The 23,334-nt window shown below is 35.9% G+C and overlaps 1 pseudogene; it reads right to left on the bottom strand.

Annotated features, from left to right (window-relative positions):
- Positions 1-18,199: 18,199 nt before the first annotated feature.
- On the bottom strand, positions 18,200-22,618 carry LOC149389699 (uncharacterized; annotated as a pseudogene).
- Between the last annotated feature and the right edge of the window lie 716 nt (positions 22,619-23,334).

The raw sequence follows: 23,334 nt of genomic DNA on the forward strand, positions 1-23,334 counted from the left end.
CAGTTTTGGAATCAACCATTTGGTGAGAGAACATTAACCTTCTTTCAGGAAGGCTAGATTTCGTATCTGTGAAATGTTGTCAATGGTGCCCACAAGAAGAGTAGTAGTGTCTATTTGTGTACATTTGATGTAATATAGTCTCATGAAGACTCTTGCTTGTAATTGCTTATTCATTAATAAAAAGTTGAAACGTTCATTCAATCTTCCTTGTCTGAAGCTTTATGATAAAACCTTAGTCTTTTAGTCCATAAACAAACTAAACAACTTACGAAGAGACAAATGTAGATTTGCATGAACAAACTCTTCGTAGTTTGCTTAAAACGATATATTCGCAATCTTAGGGTCAAAGGACTATTGACCTCAGTATGATTGTTAGAAGAATCTATGATGTCTGGTTATGAGGCATTGAGAGTTGGGGACTCTATAGTTCTTCTAGGTATCTTCCGAAGGTACTGAATTGACCAGTGCACTTCTAGAGACAATATAAGAACAAACCATTTAACCTCTTATGTCTCGAAGTCACTATGTATGAATTGCATCATGCTTACCTTAATCCTGAAATGAGACATGCCATTTCACACCTTAGTATTCTCATTTGAGAAAGTCAAAGTTCGGACTCACTATGTGATTCCGAACAAGGCCTATTGGTGAAGTACTAAGTTGTGAGTCTGTCATGAGTAACTTTGTGAAGTTCTCATAGATATGGAATTCATGTACAAGATTGCTGAAATGCAATGTATGTCACCTCATGCTTTGTTCCTTGGAGTGTGAATAAATGAACTGGCCAGTGTCCAAATTGAGTCCTGACTCTTTTGGATGAAACAATGTGACTTGTTAGCTCCTCGTCAATACATTGTTTCTAACTTATTCACAAGCGACAAAGGAGTTGAGGAAATAACAGCTAGAAGGGTAAAATGGTAATTTAGTAAATCCCGACTAGCTGATGACATTCATGAAGGGTAAACATAGATAATATTCAGTGGATCCGCTCATCATAATTAGGTCGAATTCTTGAGTAGAAAACAAATTCATTTGAACCGAGTGATTTTCAGTGTCAGCTCTTTAGTGGAGTCAGTTGGCATTAAGCTAAACTTGGAAAAGGTTTGTGAACTTTTGAGTCCAAGTGTTTAGCTCAAGCTTTGTTCATTTAGGTCCATGAGGTCACTGTCACGAATCACATCGATAGGAATAGTTAAACTGGAAGCTAAGTCAAAACAAGAACGAAAATAGTCAAAAGGGTATTTTTGTCTTTTGAGACATATGATGAAATGAATGTCAATAAATATTTTGACAAGTTCATTTGATGACTTAATGTCACTCGGCCATAACTTGATTATTGGGCCTTGTGAATTAATTTCATTTCATAAGAATTTTATTGAAAATTCTTAATGGGCTTTTCTCATGTTGTCATGAACAAATGAAGAAGCTTCTAGAAGCTCCTTCTAGATGAGAATAGGCGCCCATAATACCCAAGGAAAGAGAGTTTATTTTGTGCATAAATGTATTTAGATACTTGCCAAAAGAAAAAGAGGAAACAAATTTCCTCCAAGAGGAAAGTGGGAATCGGCCAACTGAGAGACAAGGCAAGGCCTTGAACAAAATAGGAAACAAATCAAGGCTTCTAGAAGCCTTGTGTTGGCCGAGTGTCTCAAAGGGAAAAAGAGGAAATTGCTCATGAATATGTGATATTCTATAGAAGAGGAAACTACCTTATTGAAGGTGAGACCTCTCCTATAAATAGGAGCCTCATTTCCTCACATTTCATTCATCCAAGTTTAAGAGATTTGAGAGACTATCTCTCTAGAACTTTGGCCGAAAATCCTCTCTCCCTCTCTCTAGTTTATTTTCGATTTTTTCTTGTCTTGGCACCTAGGTCCTCACTCGACCTAGTGTTTGGCTCTGCGACTTCGAGACTCGTTCTTAAGTCGTAGTGTTTAAAAGTGCCCACTCACTGATTCCTTTTATTTCGAGTGATTTAGTGATAGAAACTTTCGTGGTTGCTCGAGGTGCCGAGGAAAGAAAGAGAGACGTGCTGCGAGGGGAGACGAGCGTTGCAAACTTTCCAAAAGCTTCTTCAAGGTTCAAGCTTCAAGAAAGGTTAGTAAACTCTTAGCTCATATTGATTTTTAATTACATGTACTTGCTTCTTTGTCTAGGTTAGTAAAAACTGTTTTACTTGAAAAGAAATTTTTTAAAATTCCGCCGCTTCCCGAAGCGTTTAATCTTTTTCTTAAACCCTAGATCAATTCCAACAAATGGTATCAGAGCTATGGTCAAAGAGATGCATGTACATGTTTTTAAAATTATGAGCTTGAAAATCGTTTTCGAAAGTTTACTAATTTTGTGACAAGTTAGAATTGTAATCTTAGTTTTTTTTTTAATTTATTGCTCTTGCCTTTAAATTAAAATCCATGTTTATTTTCTATGAGTTTGGGATGTTTTTAAAACAAATTAGAATCAGTTCTAAAAGTTTTTAATTTTTTATATTGAAAAACGTGTTTTAAAGGTTTGAGAAATTTCGAGTAAAATTTTGTGACTAGTTTTGTTATCTTGCTAGTTTCTTATTTTTACTTGAATCGTTTTATGCTTGTTGTTATTTCTTTTATGCGTTGTTATTACCTTGCTAATAAAACACAAATAAAAGCTTTAACAACCTTCATAAAACGTTCCGTTACACTCGATTCTTTTTCGCACCTAAAAATGACCAAGCTTTAATTATTTCTTTTTCTTCGAGCTAGAGTAAACCCGCATTCTAAGTGGCATAACTCTCTGCTCAGAAATCTAAATTTAATGATTCTTGAATCAAATTAAAGCTCTGTCTGTCCTCTGTCCAATGCCACCGGTTTCGGCTCAAAAGGACATCGGAGCCGCCAGATATGGCGATTTTACTCCGAGGTGCGCGGCTGTTTCGAAACTCTAGTTTTTTAGAAATCCGGATTTTCAAACCCCACTACCATGAGTTATAGAAGTCTAATGAGAAAATTTCCTTGAGCAAAATTTTTTTTCATATGATTATAAACATGATGTGTAAGATTAAAATGTTTTGTTTTTTGAAAGTTTAATTGAAATTGAGTTTTTACAAAACTAGTTTGAATTTTGAAAAACCGTTTTCACTTTCAAACTTGAAAATATTTTATCATCCAAATCAAATAAGTTTTCAAAATGTTTTCAAAACTATATCTATATCAAATATGTTCAAAATCTATATGCTCTTGAAAATTTGAGTGGGAGGTCTCTTTGTAGACAAGCCGAAAAATAAAAAGATGTGTAATCTCAAACTTTCAAGTGTTCGAGTGAGTTGAAGTTCACACTTCTCTCACGCACTTTCCCGAAATAGAAAATAGGAAAAGATCGAGTATGTACCTTGTGCCTTTATGCACTAATACTGCTCTGAACATGTCGATCTAGGATTCTCTTCTAGTTGTCCGCTCTGTCACTCTCTAACTAGGAAATCTGTTTCCGAAATTATAAGAGTCGATGAACCAACTCCAAAAACTAAGTGGGAGGGTTATATTCGTTGTTTGTAACCCACGATCCCCAACACTAATGAAAGATGCAATAACGTGGGACTAAGAGCCGCTCTTGCGACCCTCACTTAAATGTGAGTACTCCAAGGCGTTATTGCATCGATCATTGCTCAATGAGCTACGTCCGAGAGTGATGCAATGATGACAAGGCCTCCCCTTGGGGGATTGTTTTTCAAAGCTGATCTTTTGGACTAAGTGGTTGGTTGCACACTTAGGCTCAATCCCTAGTAATCCTCCCTCGAGGCCCTGCGAAAGGATGTGAGTGATCAAACCAATTTACAAGGTGGCTAGTCAAAATAGATGTATTGACATCTTGGCTTAGCATTAATGATGTGTCATTTACTTATAAAAGGAGATTTTTTGCGGCTTCTCTTGAGGGAGTAAATTATCGTTTGGTTTATAACACCTTTGGATTTTATAAAAGTCTTAATAAAACTTAAATCCTAAACCAAAGACTAATCATAAACTTGTTTCAACTTATATAGGCAATATGTCTCTCAACCATCTCTCTATCTTTCTTTCCTCGATCAAACTCGAAAACGAAAACTACGTAGATTCGAAACGTAACCTCGACATAAAACCTGCCGTTAACAAGCACAAATGGGTACTCACCACCCCGTGTCCTCCTCTGACGAATGATGATTCAACTCAAGAGGACAATGACGCCTTAGCGGCCTGGCTTCGATCCGATGAGATTGTGAGGTGCTATATCTTGGCATCTATGAACAATATGCTGAAAGAGCAACATCGTGACATCGAGACTGCCGCTGACATGCTCTACAATCTACTTGAGATGTTTGGAGGGCAAAGGCGTCAAACAAGGCTACAAGCAGTCCGACAGTTTATGAACTGCCATATGCAGGCTAGGACTCCTGTTGGAGACTTCATGATACTGATCATTAGTTTTCTGAATAAAATAGAAATCCTAGGATCTGAGATTGATGGGAAGAATATCATAGATATGATCTTAGATACTCTCCCCGCATCTCTTGATACCTCCAAGATGAACTACTCCATAAACAAGCTAGAGTACACTGTTACCAAGCTTATGAAGGAACTTCACACTGCTGTAGGTCTCACTAAGAGAAATAGGAATCAAGGAGAGGCACATGCTACTAAGCAAAAAGCCTCCGCCTCTGGAACTAAGAAGAGACCTCACAAAGCCGATAAAAAGAATTGTCCTGCCTATCTCAAAGCAAAGGAACATAGTATTGTACTAGTTACCGAAGCATGCTTAGTAGCTGATATTGTATCAACGTGGATTCTTGACTCCGCTTCTACTAACCATATTTGTTGTTCCTTGAATGGTTTCAAGAAAACCAAAAGCTTAGAGGAAGGCGAGTTCTGTTTCAAATGGGGTGATGGGAGCCTGGTGTCCGCGAAGGCTCTGGGATCCGTGACGCTGTCTTTTGAAGACCGCACTTTAAACTTGAATAATGTTTATTTTGTTCCTACCTTTGGGAAGAACTTAATATCCATTGCTCGTCTTCGTGAGCAAGATTATTGTTTAAAGTTCATTAAGAATGGAATTCGTATTTCGTTTCCTGATAATTCTTTTGTCACTGATGCATGTATGAAGAATGCTCTTTTCTACATCTATCCCACTCAACCTTCTCTTTTAGACACCGAAATAGATAATGATCTAATTAGAGAGCCAAAGAGGATCAAACTTTCTGAATCCTCCGATCTAACAAAATCAACACACATATGGCACTTAAGACTTAGTCATATCAGTCTAGAAAGGATTAAGAGACTTGTGAGGGATGGTCCACTCCAAGCCTCTGCAATAGGTTCACTACCTACTTGTGAATCCTGCATAGAAGGAAAAATGACTAAGCGACATTTCTCTGATAAAGGTCGAAGAGCCACTGAATTGCTGGAACTGATACATTCTGATGTATGTGGTCCGCTCAGCCAACAGGCACGTGGAGGATACGAATACTTCATTACCTTCACTGATGATTACTCACGATATGGGTTTGTCTATTTGCTTAAACACTAATCCGAGACCTTTAACGTATTTAAGGTCTTTAGGGCTTTAGTGGAAAAGCAAACTGGCAAAGTGATCAAAACCCTTCGATCTGATCGAGGTGGTGAGTATATGTTTGGAGAGTTCGATGACTTTCTTAAAGAAGAAGGTATCGCTTCTCAGCTTACCGCACCTGGCACACCTCAACAAAACGGAGTGTCAGAGAGAAGAAACCGAACTCTTATGGAGATGGTTAGATCAATGATGAGTTACTCATCGCTCCCTCATTCCTTTTGGGGATATGCCCTCGAAACAGCCGCTTATATTCTGAACCAAGTTCCGTCCAAGACGGTTCCTGGTACTCCTTATGAAAGATGGACTGGCCGTAAAGTAAGTTTGGGCCACATCCGAATTTGGGGTTGCCCTGCGCATGTGCTAAGGCAAAAGACTAGCAAGTTGGCTAGTAGGTCAGACTTGTGCCTGTTTGTGGGATATCCAAAGGAAACCAAAGGTTTCATTTTCTATAGTCCCGAGGACGATAAGACTTTCGTTAGCACGAATGCTCATTTCCTTGAGGAGGACTTTATGAAGGATGCAAAACCTAGAAGCAAAATTGTGCTTGAAGAAAAGTTGGGTGAGGAAGCTTCTACCTCATCTGTAAGAACTGTTCTTACCCCAACTGAAACACAACCTAACTCATCAGAATCTCGTCAAGTAGTACTTCGACGTAGTGGGAGGGCTGTTCAAAAGCCTGACAGGTACATGTCTTATGGAGACTCTCTTGTAGCCGTCTCCGACATGGATGATCCTGTTTCCTATAGCCAAGCGATGACTTGTTCCGAATCAAACCTTTGGCTTGACGCCATGAAAGTTGAAATGCACTCGATGTATGTCAACAAAGTCTGGAAACTTGTAGACCTTCCTGAAGGGATTAAACCCGTAGGGTGTAAGTGGATATACAAGAAGAAAAGGGGTCCTGATGGGAACGTTGAGACGTTCAAAGCACGACTTGTGGCGAAGGGTTATACCCAACAAGAAGGGATTGACTATGAAGAAACCTTCTCGCCAGTCGCGATGCTTATATCCATCCGCATACTCCTATCCATAGCTGCAGCTCTCGATTATGAGATCTGGCAAATGGATGTCAAGACAGCCTTTCTGAATGGCAATCTTGACGAGCGCATTTACATGGCTCAACCAGACGGTTTCGTGGATAAAGGTCAAGAGACCAAGGTTTGTGAGTTGCTTAAATCCATTTATGGACTAAAGCAAGCATCTAGGTCATGGAATATTAGATTCGATGAAAGTGTAAAGAGCTTTGGCTTTGAACAGTCAATAGATGAGCCTTGTGTTTACAAGTTAATACACGAAGGCAAAGTTGTGTTTCTGGTACTATATGTCGATGATATACTACTCATTGGTAATGACGTGGGTAAGTTATCTGAGGTTAAGGTCTGGCTGGCAAAGCAATTCGATATGAAGGATCTAGGCGAAGCCGCATACATTCTGGGAATCCAAATCTTTCGAGATAGGAAAAACCGGACCCTGTCGCTCTCTCAAGCATCTTATATTGATAAGGTGATGGATCGCTTCTCGATGCAAGACTGCAAGAGGGGTCAAACACCCTTTAGGCATGGAGTTTCACTCTCTAAGGACCAGTCTCCCAAGACTGCACAAGAGATTGAAGACATGAGGAAGATTCCTTACGCCTCTGCCGTAGGAAGCCTCATGTATGCTATGCTTTGCACTAGACCTGACATCTGTTTCGCCGTTGGCATAGTTAGTCGTTTCCAATCCAACCCTGGACCCGAGCACTGGATTGCTGTTAAGCATGTTCTTAAGTATCTTCGAAGAACTAGGAACTTGATGCTTACATACTCAGGTACTGACCTGACTATGACGGGATATACCGACTCCGATTTTCAAGCGGATAAGGATTCCAGGAAATCCACTTCGGGATCTGTGTTCATCCTTAATGGTGGAGCTGTTGTGTGGAGAAGTATTAAGCAATCTTGCATTGCTGACTCCACAATGGAAGCAGAATATGTGGCTGCTTGTGAAGCATCCAAAGAGGCTGTATGGCTTAGAAAGTTCCTTAAGTATTTGGAAGTTGTTCCAAACGTCGACGAGCCCATGACCCTTTATTGTGATAATAGTGGGGCTGTCGCTAACTCAAAGGAACCTAGAAGCCATAAGCGCTCTAAGCATATTGAGAGGAAATACCATTTGATTCGAGAGATCGTGCAGCGCGGAGACGTGGAAGTGAAGAAGAGCTCAACGGTGGACAACCTCGCAGATCCATTCACCAAGGCCCTAGCGAACATGGTCTTCGACCAACTTCGAGAGGGATTAGGCATGTAGGACTACTCACATCTTCTTTGAGTCAAGTGGGAGTTTGTTATCAATGGTGCCCACAAGAAGAGTAGTAGTGTCTATTTGTGTACATTTGATGTAATATAGTCTCATGAAGACTCTTGCTTGTAATTGCTTATTCATTAATAAAAAGTTGAAACGTTCATTCAATCTTCCTTGTCTGAAGCTTTATGATAAAACCTTAGTCTTTTAGTCCATAAACAAACTAAACAACTTACGAAGAGACAAATGTAGATTTGCATGAACAAACTCTTCGTAGTTTGCTTAAAACGATATATTCGCAATCTTAGGGTCAAAGGACTATTGACCTCAGTATGATTGTTAGAAGAATCTATGATGTCTGGTTATGAGGCATTGAGAGTTGGGGACTCTATAGTTCTTCTAGGTATCTTCCGAAGGTACTGAATTGACCAGTGCACTTCTAGAGACAATATAAGAACAAACCATTTAACCTCTTATGTCTCGAAGTCACTATGTATGAATTGCATCATGCTTACCTTAATCCTGAAATGAGACATACCATTTCACACCTTAGTATTCTCATTTGAGAAAGTCAAAGTTCGGACTCACTATGTGATTCCGAACAAGGCCTATTGGTGAAGTACTAAGTTGTGAGTCTGTCATGAGTAACTTTGTGAAGTTCTCATAGATATGGAATTCATGTACAAGATTGCTGAAATGCAATGTATGTCACCTCATGCTTTGTTCCTTGGAGTGTGAATAAATGAACTGGCCAGTGTCCAAATTGAGTCCTGACTCTTTTGGATGAAACAATGTGACTTGTTAGCTCCTCGTCAATACATTGTTTCTAACTTATTCACAAGCGACAAAGGAGTTGAGGAAATAACAGCTAGAAGGGTAAAATGGTAATTTAGTAAATCCCGACTAGCTGATGACATTCATGAAGGGTAAACATAGATAATATTCAGTGGATCCGCTCATCATAATTAGGTCGAATTCTTGAGTAGAAAACAAATTCATTTGAACCGAGTGATTTTCAGTGTCAGCTCTTTAGTGGAGTCAGTTGGCATTAAGCTAAACTTGGAAAAGGTTTGTGAACTTTTGAGTCCAAGTGTTTAGCTCAAGCTTTGTTCATTTGGGTCCATGAGGTCACTGTCACGAATCACATCGATAGGAATAGTTAAACTGGAAGCTAAGTCAAAACAAGAACGAAAATAGTCAAAAGGGTATTTTTGTCTTTTGAGACATATGATGAAATGAATGTCAATAAATATTTTGACAAGTTCATTTGATGACTTAATGTCACTCGGCCATAACTTGATTATTGGGCCTTGTGAATTAATTTCATTTCATAAGAATTTTATTGAAAATTCTTAATGGGCTTTTCTCATGTTGTCATGAACAAATGAAGAAGCTTCTAGAAGCTCCTTCTAGATGAGAATAGGCGCCCATAATACCCAAGGAAAAAGAGTTTATTTTGTGCATAAATGTATTTAGATACTTGCCAAAAGAAAAAGAGGAAACAAATTTCCTCCAAGAGGAAAGTGGGAATCGGCCAACTGAGAGACAAGGCAAGGCCTTGAACAAAATAGGAAACAAATCAAGGCTTCTAGAAGCCTTGTGTTGGCCGAGTGTCTCAAAGGGAAAAAGAGTAAATTGCTCATGAATATGTGATATTCTATAGAAGAGGAAACTACCTTATTGAAGGTGAGACCTCTCCTATAAATAGGAGCCTCATTTCCTCACATTTCATTCATCCAAGTTTAAGAGATTTGAGAAACTATCTCTCTAGAACTTTGGCCGAAAATCCTCTCTCCCTCTCTCTAGTTTATTTTCGATTTTTTCTTGTCTTGGCACCTAGGTCCTCACTCGACCTAGTGTTTGGCTCTGCGACTTCGAGACTCGTTCTTAAGTCGTAGTGTTTAAAAGTGCCCACTCACTGATTCCTTTTATTTCGAGTGATTTAGTGATAGAAACTTTCGTGGTTGCTCGAGGTGCCGAGGAAAGAAAGAGAGACGTGCTGCGAGGGGAGACGAGCGTTGCAAACTTTCCAAAAGCTTCTTCAAGGTTCAAGCTTCAAGAAAGGTTAGTAAACTCTTAGCTCATATTGATTTTTAATTACATGTACTTGCTTCTTTGTCTAGGTTAGTAAAAACTGTTTTACTTGAAAAGAAATTTTTTAAAATTCCGCCGCTTCCCGAAGCGTTTAATCTTTTTCTTAAACCCTAGATCAATTCCAACATGAAAAACTTCCCTTCTACGATCATGTCACAAGTTCCCAAAACATCCATTTATTCAACCTTCATTGGCCTTTAACGTGATGAATCAAAGAACCCGGTAACATGACTTAGAATTCCATGATCACTTCAGGATTAAGATCAAGCGTCATTGTGGCCGTCATTTGTGACCCTTGCTAGTGTGTCGTAACGGTCCTTAAACGACGCATTTATCCAAACCAAAGCATGTCCAGGTCGTACACCTTCTGCAAGTGTATAATGCTCTTACTAAGTGATCAACCCTCACTCATGTTCCACATATACGACTTTAGATAAGGCTTTCCAGGTGCATATCAATCATCGACCAAGTTTTAGTTCACCGCCCGATCTCGGATGCCCAGTTGCGATTCAGTTTGATACAGAGACTATGGATGATATTTGTTATTGATTCTGAATGTTATCAGACCTCAACCCACTAATCATATGATGTTAATAAAGTAACTTATTATCTTATTTAGTAATCATCATCTTCTAGTGGGCAATATTCCTAACAGATGTTTTGTTTAATCATCATCTTCTAGAAGTCATGGTGAGGAGGTTAGATGGCTTTGGAGGAGCAAAGTGTTAGCAACCTCTCCAATGGTTGCTGAGATAAAGGGAGTCTTTTTTGGCAATGCTTATTGCGAAATTCAGCGGAATGAAGTATGCTATTTTGGAAGGGGTCAACAAGAGCATCATGGACGGCTTGAGAGTCTCTAAGCAATGTCCGGTTCGGTTTCTGTTGCCTTTGTTTTTAGATATTCTAGAATTGTAAAAATGGTTTGATGTTATTCATTTTGCCTAGATTAAAAAAACAAACAATGTTGTGGCTCTTGAACTTTGTAAACGGGCGTACAATTCTATGGAGTTTTGTTTTTTTGTTGTTGGGGATTCTCCACCTCCTGTGCGGAGAGCTTTGGCCGGCGATTGTCGGGATTTTATAGATGCAATGGGTACTTTTTCCTCTCCCATCTCTCCTTCCCGGATTTGATGGAGAGGTTTTATGAGGCCCATTTTAAAAATAAAAAAAAGGGTACATGGAGCATCATTTTTATATGATGTCCAAAAAAGTGTTTACATATACACTTTATATTTTTTATTATTAATTTCACTTTTCTACAAAAAAGTGTTTACATATACACTTTATATTTTTTATTATTAATTTCACTTTTCTATGCTACGCAATATGTAACGTAACTTGTGCAATACTTGCCTAAATAACTTAGGCATTAAGAATAAGTAGTCTATGACTTGGAACAAGTTGCAAAATTATAGCTCATTGCCACTCATTTAGTTGAACCCATGGATGATGCTTAAGAGAGAACTATCTCTTATCTCCTTCATTATGAGTCACTTAGCTATATTCAATTTTTGAAATTTGATTGAGTTTTGATTAATAATACTAATTTAACTTAATTATTATTTATAATTATCCAAAATGGTATAAATATTTTATTTCAAACATATATTAATTTTTTTTTCTCTTTTTTTCACATCTTCCTCAGTTCTTTTTTCCTATACTTGAAAAATATCCATAAATAATCTGAGATTATCATTTCTTATTGGCTTAGTCAACTAGATACTTGAGAAATTATGTTATTGAGATTGTATACTCTATTTTATTAGATATGTCGTGTAATACATTGGTCTATGAATAAAGCTAACAATAAGTTTAGAGGGTTCTTCAACTAAATCAAACTCGCCAGCTAATTAGTTTTGAGTAACTCCACTATAGACTAAAAAATGACCTATGAATTTCATTAAACATGTTTACCCATTGTTGTTAAGTATGTGATCCATTAGTATAATCATTTTTATAAATCAATCATCTATTCACGACTATAGCTTAGAGCACCCATAAGGTAAAATGATACCTTTTGCTTAAATTTTTCCTTCATTCTCACTCGGCCGGATAAACAAAATGTTGGATTGTTTAATCTCGAATACAAGCGATATTTTATTTTTCATGTAAGATACATCATTGAGGAGATCATCGTTTCACTTCTTTGTACGAAAGCTAATGATTTCATATATGTGACTGTTGTTACGTTTGATTTGGATTTTTTTTCTGCAAGTTATTTTGGAAAGATGTCGGTCAACATGCTCTGGGATATGTTGAGACATCTTGCCCTCTGAGAGCAAACTGTATTTCTGGAAAGTTTCTTGTTTTACCAGAATGTTTTGCGGGAGTCTCTACTCGATGGATCTTCAAGCGTGTATGGGTAAGAAAACTCTAGGTTGGCCTCATGCCTTGTTTGACTACTATAAAAGCCATGCGCTTTGCCCATAGTAGTTCTTGACGCACACATCAAACTTAGGGTTCTTAGACGTGCAAGATTGGCGGACTGAGAAGCTTATCGTTTGATTTGTGTGATGTAAATCTCTAAACATGTTTCCAGAGATATGAGTGTTTAAGAGAGTTTGGGTTTGTAATTGCCTGATTGAAGTCTTCATGTGTACTGATATTAAAGATGACCAAACATCGGGAATATGTTTGAAGAGTGGAATTGAGAGGGGTCTCAAATTCAGGGGAGCCCTGTTTTAGTATTTACAAGTATAGTAAAATGGCTTTGAGTATGGTGTTGTTCATGTAAGTCATTGGTTGTACTATTGACTACTTATTATTTCAATGAATTTCTTTCCACTAGGATGCGAGCCCCCCAGAGTAGGTGACGTTGTACTGAACTGGGTTACCATTTTCTTGTGTCATTTCTTTAACACATTGTTATTTATTATTCATCTCTTGCTTCAGAACAAGTTATCAAACACATTGGTTCTACATTGTGTGCGACATCTTTCTCCTGTCTAAACAGAATTTTAGTGACTAATGTTTTTCGTCCATTCACACCACCGACTCTGCAATGTGCAAGTATTAATGGTTGGCTTAATGAGATAATAACTCTAATGAAACTATTAAAAGATTCAAGTAGTATGCGCATGAAAGAAAAATTATCACTCGAAAAGGTCGACTTGATAGTGATAAAATTGTGACACTGGACTCGAAGACCGTAATAGAACTTATGTATCAAAACTAATCCGATGTATACGTGATCTCATCTTACAATGTCTTGGAGAGAACATCACAAAATATGTATATCCTATATACCTTATTTGTTTGACCATATCTTATTGAAGATACTTAAACCATTTTGGGTCTTTTTGAGCTTGGAGACAAACCCGAATTATTGTACTCTTACACGAATTATGGGAAAGTTCATTAGTAGCACAGGGAAGCCAAAACAAATGAAAAAGAGCAAAGTTTGATCTTAAACCAATTAAATTATCAAAAATGTTTTAAAGTCTCGTCGAAAATCCAAAGTCTCCAAAAGAATTGGTAGTTAGTCGTGTACGTAAAATGCAGGTTTGTAAGAGTTCTCCAAAAAATCTAAACACAATATATGCTCTAGATAAAAAGCAAGAGAAGTAACATTAAATAAGTTTTTGTTAAAAAAAATATAAAATAAAAATAAATATATCAAACTCGTGTTTTAAATATCTGCAACTTTTTTTTATAGCTAATCCAAGTCAAATCTATCCGAGTTTCGCCAGTTATAACTTAGACTCAAACTCAGCAACTGCCACGTGAAGAAAAGAGTTTGTGATTGTCAAACCCTGAACATTATAAGCTATTCTCTAATGTATATTATGAGGATTAGATTAAAAAAAAAGACCACTTGTATTCTATGTTAATATGTATTAAAATATACACATGCATTTGTATGAAACTTAGCAAAAAGTTATTATGTGGCATGTACATATTTTTTATAGGTATATTTAGATGTTCATAACTTTGTGTTATTAGTTTTTCTTCACGAGTTACAGCTCTTTATATTAATTATATATATATATACAATATAATATTTGTTGTCAATTGTGCCCAGAAGAAGAGTTGTAGTCTCTATTTATATACATTTGATGTAATATAGTCTCACGTAGACTCTTGCTTGTAACTGCTGAATCATTAATAAAAGTTGAAATGATCATTCATTCTTCCTTGTCTGTTTGAAGCTTTATGATAAAGGCTTAGTCTTTAGTCCGTAAACAAACCTAACAAGATATGAAGAGACAAATATAGATTTGCATGAACAAACTCTTCATGGTTTGCTTAAAATAATATATTCGCAATCTAGGGATCAAATGACTATTGATCTCAGTACGATTGTTAGGAGAATCTATGATGTATGGTTATGGGACATTGAGAGTTGGAGACTCTATAGTTCTTCTAGGTATCTTCTTAAGGTACTGAATTGACGAGTGCACTTCTAGAGACAAAATAAGAACAAACCATTTAACCTCTTATGCCTCGAAATCACTACGTATGAATTGCATCATGCTTACCTCAATCCTGAAATGAGACATGCCATTTTATAGCTTACGTATTCTCATTTGAGAAAGTCAGAGTTCGGATTCACTATATGATTTTGAACATGACCTATTGGTGAAGTACTAAGTTATGAAGATGTCATGAGTAATGTGAAGATCTCATAAATATGAAATTCATGTACAAAATTGCTGTAACGCAATGTATATCACCTCATGTTTTGTTCCTTGGAATATGAATAAATGAACTGGCCAGTGTCCAAATTGAGTCATGACTCTTTTTGGATGAATCAATGTGGCTTGTTAGCTTCTCGTCAATACATTGTTTCTAACTTATTCACAAGCGACAAAAGAGTTGAGGAAATAACAGCTAGAAGGGTAAAATGGTAATCTCGTAAATCCCGACTAGCTGATGATATTCATGAAGTGTAAACATAGATAATATTCAGTGGATTTACTCATCACAATTAAGTAGAATTCTTGAGCATAAAATAAATTCATTTGAACCGAGAGATTCTCAGTGTCAACTTTTTAGTGGAGTCAGTTGACATTGAGCTAAACTTGGAAAAGGTTTGTGAACTTTTGAGTCCAAGTATGTTAGCTCAAGCTTTGTTCATTTGGATCCATGAGGTCACTATCACAAGTCATATGACTAGTTAAACTAGAAGCTAAGTCAAAACAAGAACTAGACAAGTTTTACGAAAATTTTCTAAAGGGTATTTTTGTCTTTTTGGACATAGGATGAAATGAATGTCAATAAATAAGTTTTTTTGATTGTGTCATATGATGAAAAATGATTTAGACCACTCGGTCATATTGATGAATTTGGGCCTTGAGGATTAATTTCATTTCATGGAATTTTATTTGAAAATTCTTAATGAGTTTTTCTTATGTTGTCATGAACAAATGAAGAAAAATCTAGAAACTCATTCTAGAAGTGTTGCACGTCCAACATAGCAAAAGAGAGACCAATTTTGTGCATTGATGTATGAAGATACTTGCCAAAAGAAAAAGAGGAAACAAATTTCCTCTATGAGGAAACTATGATGGGCGGCCAACCAAGAGAGAGAAAAAGAGGAAACAAATCCAAGGGCTTATAGAAGCTTGTCTTGGACGTCCAGCTAAGAGAAAACGAGGCAAATATTTGCTCATGAATATGTGATGTTCTATAGAAGAGGAAACTACATTTATGAAGGTAATCATTCCCTTATAAATAGAGGGATCATTCTCATTGTTTCTCATCCCACATAATTTAGAGATTGAGAGCTTCTCTCTCTAGACCTTGTGGCCGCCCAACTCTCTCTCTCTCTCTCTCTAACTCTTTTCGTTTTTATTTTGGCACCTAGGTCCACATTTAGCCTACCGTTTTGTTTTAGCTCTTCGACTCTAAGACTTGTTCTTGAGTCGTTGTGTTTAAAAGTGCCCACTCACTTATTCCTTCTTACCTCGAGTGATTTATGTGATAGAAACTTTCGTGGTTACTCGAGTTCCCGAAGAACAAAGAAAGACGAGCTTAGTGGGGAGACGAGCGAGTCAACCTTTCCAAAAGCTTATCAACGATCAATCTTCGATAAAGGTTAGTAAACGAGTAATGCTCTTGGATAGTTTTAATTTAAAAATAACATGTGCTTGCTCTTTGTCTAGGTTAGTAAAAATCGTTTTACTTGTTTAAAGAAATTTTTATTTTCCGCCGCTTGCCAGAAGCGTTAAATCTTTTCTTAATCTTAGATCGATTCCAACAATATTATATTATATTATATATAATTCTAGCTTAATTCTAGCTTAATTCTAGCTTAACACGTCACAAAACAATTGAATCTGTTTCCCTATGGTCGTTATATTTAGAATTAAAGAAACCTTTGCTTGTTTTTTTTTCAAACCACAATCTAGAGTCGGTTAGATAATATATATATATATATATATATATATATATATATATATATATATATATATATATATATATATATAGGCCCAGTTTGGCATTGTTGCGCTGTTTTCAGAATTGCTTTTAAAAAGTACTGTCAGAAAAAGTGCTATCAGATAAAGTAATGTACTGTTTGGTTAATCAAAATCAAAAGTAGTTGATTTTCTAAAAAATTACTGTTTAGTGTTTGGTAAACAGTTTTATTTAATTAGCTTCTAATGTCAAAAAAGACTAAAGTAAATCTAAATAATATTAGGTAAATCTCAATATTAATATGAATAGCAAAAATAAATAATTTAAATAATTTTTAAATAATATAAAATAAAATCTCATCTGTCTAGAAAAAAATATCATTAAACGAATAAAAATTATTGTCCCATCAAACTTGCAGCAATATGATCCCTTAAAATTTTCATCTCTAAAGTTCCTGAATTATCTTGACCTTCGCCATCTTCATTGCCGTCGTGATCATCATCTATAGTAATGTTATCTTCAGTTGTATCTTCAAAATCCAGATCATAATTTGCGTACTTCCTGATAAAGTTATGCAAAGACCTTGTTGCGATAACTATTTTTACTTGTTTGCCAAATGGGTAGCTATGCATATCGCGTAGTACCTTCCACTTTTTCTTCCAAACTCCAAATGTTCTCTCAATCACACTTCTAAGAGAGGAATGCGCATGATTAAATACTTCTTGGTAACCATTTGGTTGTCCACTTTAACGAAATACTGGAAGATGATATCTTTCGCCTTTGTATGGTCCTAAAAATCCCTTAATTAATGGATATCCAGCATCAACCAAGTAATATTTACCTATGAAATAAAAATAAATTTCAAAACATAGAAATAATAAATTGTTATTAAAATTCGAAAAAAGTATACTTGATGTGAAACGAACCTGTAGACGGCTTTGGAAACTTAAGACTAGGATCACGCAAAGCTGTTAAGAATATTCTGGCATCATGAGTCGAACCTTCCCACCCCGCATATACGTAGGTAAATTGCATATCAAAATTACACACTGCCATGATGTTTTAAGTTGGAACTCCTTTTCTTCCAATGAATGGTACTTGATCTTCAGGAGATATGATAGCAGAAACATGGACACCATCTATAGCACCAATACAATCCTGAAAAATCAATAAAATAGGTAAATGAAGAAAGGAAAAAAAATTAATCATAAAATTTATAAGAAGAAAAAACATAATTACCTTAAAATGCGGCATGAATCTATTGTCTTTCAAAATTTGTTTTGGAGTGGATTTGAATTCTGGATCTTCTGGCTTCAAATTGTTTACACTCATCGTACATATGCAATCCAACACCATATTAAAATATCTACTAACAGTCTCTCCAGAATGTTGAAATCTTTCGCTGACTAATCTATTTGAAGCACCATGACCTAATGTAAGTAAAAACATCACCAACATTTCATCAACAGTCATTCTTCTTGAGTCTTTCAATCCGTAGTTGCTTCGTAATTCAGTGCTTAATTTGATAAACACATTTATGTCCATTCTGAACATATTATAACATCTATGTCCATGTCCTCTTAACATCTCCATCAGCCACGCATGTCCAGTTTGAGAAGAAGTCATACATGGAGTCTTGTATATGTAAGTCACATAATATTGTCGAATAAGATGGGCAGTCGTGCAGATGATTTGATCCGTGATACGTTTTTCGTCTTCGTCAATATTCATCTTCTAATTATTCTATATAACAACACAACATTTTTCAAATTGTAAAAGATCAAATATATATATAAAAAAAAACTTATGACATTCAAAAGTAAAAGAAAGTCATTACAAACTTAGAAATATCCCTAAAAAACTTAAAAGTAGTAAAAAAAAAGACGCGTCATATTTTTTAAGACTGTTCAAATTTGAGCCATGTAAGTTTCTTGTCCGGATCTTCAATTGACATGAACATTTCTCTTTTCTCCTTGATCATGAACAACCTGGTTGTAAATAAATGTAACTCGCTACATAAGCGATCAATTTGTGCTGATAATTTCACCGCACCTCCAATTTTCTCACTTTTTCTCTCTTTTTCTTTTCAAGGAACCGAATTCACCTGATTTAGAGTTAAATTTTTTTCTTGGTACTTGAATCATGTGACTCGTTATCACTCTCAAGTGGAGCAACATCTTCTACTCCGTTGCTAACCTCACTTGGAATAGTTCCAAAGGCAGGTGTCGAAGCATGATCACCAGTTGCTATGGTATTCATAAACATCCTATCTAACATCTCTACAAATTCTGGTTGAAAACCTTATTTTCGAAATTTCGCTGCATTAGGGCGCATCTGTAAAATGAATGATGAATTTTTAAATTGATAAATGCTCACAAAATGTAGATAAATTCTAAATATTTGATAATTACCTGTAATTTCTTGTCCCACCATTCATCACTTGCATCGATTGTTCTTTTTTTTTAATGTTCCAGCCAAGACCAGTTTCTTTGCCAATGAGTTGTTTCCACAATTTCCAATCATTCTTGAGAGAATCCCATTTATTTTTCAATTGAACTTTATCGTACGTCTTTCCGGTGTTAATTTTGAAGTTTTTGATCAAGTTTTCCCATCCAACCTTAGTAAAATGAATTCCTGGTCGTTGTCCACCTTCAACTTCTTTAACGCACAACTCACAAAATAAATTGAGAGTCTGCGCGTCCCAAACCGCTTTCACTCTTGATTTAATATTCTTATTTTCTACTTGGTTGTGGTTGTTTTGGCTATCCATCTAAAGCCAAAATAATACATGTAAATTTTAATTATAATATTTTATCAAATCAATTCAAGTTTCAGCGACTAAAACGTACACACCCTACATACATATTAAAATAATAATACATAATTATGTTACCATAGCAAAAAAACCCCTTCATACACACATCCATACGTTACCACATAAAATAATATATTAAAATAATATAAATGACATATACTGTTTGGAATAATATATGACTACTTAGGTTTGTATCAATTTTAATACATGTACTGTTTAATGTTTAGAATATGAGTAAAATTTTTAGAATATGTTTATACTGTTTATAGTAGTGTAAAAACCATGAAGATAGTCGCCATATTTTGTTATATACATGGTTGTTTATAAGATAATTCTCTTTAAATAACAATTCCTCATATTATATTATTAGTAGATTATTATTTTAAAATATTTTATTGTTAACGATATAGCTATATACAGAATTTCATCCAAAATTAATATGGACTTTGAAAGCTAACTTGACTTTCATCAGTAGTATATTTTCTTATTATAATTTTTGAGGAAGTAGCAAAACGTAACCCAACCGCGAGCTTTTAATGGAACAGTTATCAATAGCAACCTAAGTAGTAATTTCAAACAGTACAAGCGCAGCAATGTACGACTAACCCTAAGGATCCTATTGACTACGTACAATAAAATAAGATATTAAAATATGTCATTTATGAGCCTATCTGACTATGCGCTATAATATCAGGCTTGTATAATAAAATATGTGTTTTGTATTGTCTACGTCTGAAAGTCTACCAGTCTACCACATAAAAAAAATCCCTCCATATATTAAAATAATATAAATGACATGTGACTGATTGAAAACAATTAAAAGCAAAGCAAAAAACATGGAAACTAGCAGAGAATTGTAAACATGGATGTAACCACGTATAAATAATATAAAAATCACATACCTTTTGATTTTTTTTTGTTGCAGAGAATTGTGAGAAGAGTTGCGAAAAAAAACCAAGTTATGGAGAGAAACCCTAAAAATAAAAGTTACGGAAAGAAAAATAAATAGTAGGTGGAGAGAGAAACTAATCCATACAAAAGTGGCTTTTAGATATCAAATATCTGCTTTTAAAATTTGCCTATAAAAAAGCAGAACTTTTTATTAAAGTATTTTTATTTTAACTTACCAAACATAAAAATTGACTTAAAATTTTAAAAAAAGCAAAAACACCTAAAAATAAGCAACGCCAAACGCACCCATGGATTGGATTTTCATGGGTGCGTTTGGCATTGCTTATTTTTTTAATATATAGATGGGTTAGGATTTTCAAAGGGTTAAATTTTTTTAGGTGTTTTACTACTCGTTAAATTTGTGGTTTATTTTTAAACAATTGTACTTACTGATTCTCTAGGTTTTGTTTGTTTTATCACTTGGAAACAGTTTTCCACTTTTCTTATTTGTACAGTAAAGTAGAAAAATTAAAAAAGCTGTTTGTCTCTTCATTTAGAAATCTAAACTTGAGTTGTATTGCAATTGTTTTTCATTTTTCTTCATAAAATCTGAAAAGTGTAAAAAAATGTTTTCATTTTTTTTTTTTTTTTTTTCAAAACTCCTCTTTCTCTCTCCCGTTCGTGGAGTTCTTTCTCTCTCCCTGCCTCTTTCTCTCTCCTTGCCTCTTTCTCTCTCTTCTTCTTCACTCTCCACAGTCATCGAGCCAACCTCCACCGCGCCACTGCGAACCACCGTCTTCTCCGGTTTCCACCGAGTCAACCTCTGTCGATCTCCCCGCTTACTGCCTTCGCTGATCTCCAGTCATCTTCACGGTTGTCTTCTCCGCTCGTCTTTTCCGGTTGTCTTCTACGATCATCTTCTCCGGTTGTCACCGAGTCTACCTCCGCCGCTCTCACCGTCGTGTCCAGATCGCGGATCTATCGGAGAACCGTGGCGAGCATCCGATGAGGCAATTGAAGCTCCAGATTGAGGGCATGGGTCTCATATCGGTCATGGCCTGAAGTTTTTTTTTTTTTTGTCTGAAGTCTTTTTTTAATGTTAAAAAATGAAAACAAAATGAGAGAGAGAGAGAGAGAGTTATACGGTACCAAACAACTTTTTGAAAATAACTACACAAATATTTTTCACAACAATTATAGAAAACTAATAAACAAGCAATCTCCAAAAATTGCACGAGTCATTTTCGACATTTATCTTCCGAGAAATGGAACTTTTGAAATTTTCTTCAAGGAGTTTTTTTTTTAATTTCAGCTGGTCCTTGACCTTCTTGCTTATCTACGCATATATGTAGATGTTATATATATAAATGATATTTTTGTGCCTCAACATTGTCACCTTAAAATATCCCCTCAACATTGCCACCTTTAACAACTTGATCTCCGAACAAAAAAAACTGCATTTTCACTCATTTGTGATAGACACAGTTTGATATTTAGTCATTCCGCTAGAAAATCCGTTAAAATAGCCATGAAATGGACAAAAAAATACCACGTGTATGGGGGTATAAATTTTTCAAAAAATATTTATTATTTATTGGGCCTTAGTTCGGCCAAAGCCCAATAAATGATATAGCTTAGCTCCGAGCCAAAAGCCCAAGCTCAGGTCGCCGAATAGAGCAGATTGCCCGCGTTGAACCAGTCGAGTAGCGAAGTCGTGGTCAAGAGGAAACCTCGCCGAGAAGACCAGATCTGAGAATTGACCAACCTGCGACGTGGCAAAGACGAGCTGATCAACACGTGTCCGAGAGATTATCTTTTCTTCGCCTATAACTAACAATTGTTGTATTCATTTTTACGCACGTACAAGAGGAGACTCAATCTTTAACATATGTATTCGAATTCTCTGATCTTTGTGAGTTCGCCATCTCGACCTCGGCACTTCGCCCAACTATAGTTATTTCATTATTAATAAAAACTTATTCCTCCTATATTTCGTATCAATATTCATTTCTAATTAAATTGGGATTTCGTTTCTGTTTCTTATACGAAGTCTTCTGAGACCTATTATTAAATAAAGCAAATATATTATAGATGTATTTGTGATTGTTGATGATCCCGAAATCAGCATCAACAACGTGTGAGTCAAAATGAGTGAAGTAATTAAAATGCCCTTAACTTTTACCCTTCCTTGTCATTATATATATATAAATAAATAAGTAAAAAAAATATCATCCTCCCTTCTTCTTTGGCAGTACCATACTTGGACATAAACAATATATTATCAGCAAAAGTTTTTTTTTAGGCAACAACGCACCAAATGTATACAAGATTTGCCATCGAGACCACGACGTTCCCTCGCCAGTGCTGCGAGTAGACGATCATCGACAGCCTGAAGACGTGAAACATAGGAAGGAAGTAGAGTAACTCTTTCCGTGGGTCGCCGAACCGGTCCTAATTAGAGGCCACCATTAGAGACATCGCGGTGAAGCTGTGGTGACTCATCACCATGCCTTTACTCAGCTCTGTCGTCCTCGGCGAGTAAAGAATCACCGCCAATTTATCCCGAGACACCGCGATTGGTGGTTGCGATGGTGGAGATTCATTGGACATCATTAGGTTGGAGAATCACCACATGTTTTCGATTTCGGCGCTGTGATTCGATTTCGATGGGAGGATGATCGAAGGAAGATTAAAATTATGGAAGATGTCCAAGAAGAGCGTGGCAGTGGTTATTGCGTGCGATAAAGATAGAAGATATTTTTTTCTTTTAAGCATTATTTTTAATTTATTAATTCTTTTATTAATTTTATTTTTTTAATCTATTATCGAATTACAATCATGTCCTCATTTAAAAGTCAAATGATAAGCACATGGCCCATTTCATGGCTATTTTAATGAATTCTCTAACAGAAGGACTAAATGTGGCTGATCATCCTCTCGGAGCAGCTACTGATCATCGTCTTGTCAAAATGTGTCTATCACGAAAGAGTGAAAATGCAGTTTTTTGTGTTCGAGGATCAAGTTGTTGAATGGTGACAATATTGATGGGCCAAGAATGTCATTATATTATAGAGAGAGAGATATGATTTTTTTAACTCATCAAAAGTGATGCATTTGAAGTAAAGGTATAGAATTATGGTATCAAAAATGCGTTTACAGTAAGTGGCCTTCATAAAATTAGACAAGAGACGTGGAAATGGAGAATGAACTCAGCCCTTGGCCTAGTGACAAGATAAATTTGGTGTTTGCATTAATGCAACGAGGAAACTTATTTGACAATTGTCAACATACGAAGAGAAAAATATAGACTTAGAACATGAGCTGTC

Source organism: Urtica dioica, chromosome 8 (assembly GCF_054948205.1).
Source record: "Urtica dioica subsp. dioica isolate 48M chromosome 8, U.dioica_male_clone48M_v1_H2, whole genome shotgun sequence".
In the NCBI taxonomy this organism is placed as follows: Eukaryota; Viridiplantae; Streptophyta; class Magnoliopsida; order Rosales; family Urticaceae; genus Urtica; species Urtica dioica.